This window comes from Pongo pygmaeus, chromosome 14 (genome assembly GCF_028885625.2).
Source record: "Pongo pygmaeus isolate AG05252 chromosome 14, NHGRI_mPonPyg2-v2.0_pri, whole genome shotgun sequence".
NCBI lineage: Eukaryota > Metazoa > Chordata > Mammalia > Primates > Hominidae > Pongo > Pongo pygmaeus.
Window position 1 is genome coordinate 81,923,429 of NC_072387.2, and position 1,582 is coordinate 81,925,010.

General features: G+C 38.4%; 1 non-coding gene across 1 annotated transcript; it reads left to right on the forward strand.

Moving 5' to 3' along the window:
* The first annotated feature begins 282 nt into the window (after positions 1 to 282).
* On the forward strand, positions 283 to 413 carry LOC129012003 (small nucleolar RNA SNORA9). Its single transcript, XR_008493512.1, has one exon. It is a non-coding gene; the product is annotated as a small nucleolar RNA SNORA9 (small nucleolar RNA).
* The last annotated feature ends 1,169 nt before the right edge of the window (positions 414 to 1,582 follow it).

Genomic DNA, 1,582 nt, shown 5'->3' on the forward strand with positions numbered 1-1,582 from the left:
CCTGGCATAAAATATCAATCACATTGTTTAATCTGTATGTAGGTTTCTTCATCTGCAAAATTGGGGTAATAGTCCTGTTCCCTTCAAACAGCAGAAAGTGAGTCGTAGCTAGTTCAGTGTTTCAACACATAGAAACTGACCAATTTTATGATAAACAAGGTGAGTAAGATACATTCTTGGTCACAAAATGGCCTCATGACAAAAACTGTTTTATAAACAAATATGCATAATCTTTAATTTTCTAAAAGAAGGCATATCTAAAACAGTTTTAAAAGCAAATACTGGCAAGCCTCCAGCGTGCGAGGGTCTGTGGTGATGTGTGCATTCCTACACTGCTTGCCAGAACAGTATTGAAATAGTTGAGGGTTTGTCCTGCTCCATCCAGAGCAAGGTTATAGAAATTTCAGACAATTGCTTGAAAAAAATGAAAAAAAAAGAAAAGAGAAAAGAAAACACACTTCATGACTTCACATATAAAATAAAGATTTGTTTTCATTTTATCTTTTCTTCTGGAATCAATGCTGGTTTTTTGTTTGGGTTTGATTTGTTTTCTTTAGCCTTTTCTTTTCTTTTTTAGAGACAGGGTCTGTTGCCCAGGCTGGTCTGCATTGATGCCATCATGGCTCATGGTAGCCTCGAATTCCTGGGCTCAAGCAATCCTCTTACCTCAGCCTCCCAAGTAGCTGGGACTACAGGCAGGCAGTACCATTCCCAGCTAATGTTTTTTTGTTTTTTCAATGGAGACAGGGTCTTTTGCTTGTTGCCCAGGCTGGCCCTGAACTCCTGGTCTCAAGCAATCTTCCCATCTCAGCCTCAGTTTCAGGTTTTAACAGTTTCAATTAACAGTATACCAGTAGTACATTTGTTTCTAGGAATATAAAGATCTGGCCTCATTACAGCAACAATAATAATAACATCAGGAAACAAAACATGTACTTTTCTGTCATGATTCCATTTAATTCACACAGTCAGTTTTACAGGTAAGGAAATGGGGAGTTAAAGAGTTTAAATAACTTGGTCACAGTTACACAGTCAGTGGAATCACAAAACTCAAAGCCACACTAAAGCCGCTCTATGTCCAGCTTGGCCACAGTGTTTCTGTCATTGGTGGACTTTCCTTCTGGTCTAGGCTGTTAGAGAACACACATCTCAGCTAGACTCATCATTGCAACTAAGATGAAGACCCCAGAGTACATAATACCAGGCCAACCTGCCTTCCACACCATGTTTTGTGGTGTTCAATTCCTAAGCTGACTATTGGGTCACATGACGAGCATTTTCCTCCAGAAACTACAGTTCTTCATTTTCGGGCACTATTCTTTTGGTATCTATTTCCAGCCTTTGTGTCGTAAAAGAATACCCCACTGCTGGCTGTGTGCAAAGGGAACTGTAAAATACATGATTACAGGTCTGAATATCAAACAAACTCCATGTGAAATACACTTTAAAGGAAAAATATGCACATATTAACCACCTATACAGAATTACAACCTTCTTCTCTTACAATGTTGGCTATTATAATTGACCAGCTATATTGCAACAGTATTTAAATACTGTAACATTCCAAGAACAATTCCTTTTC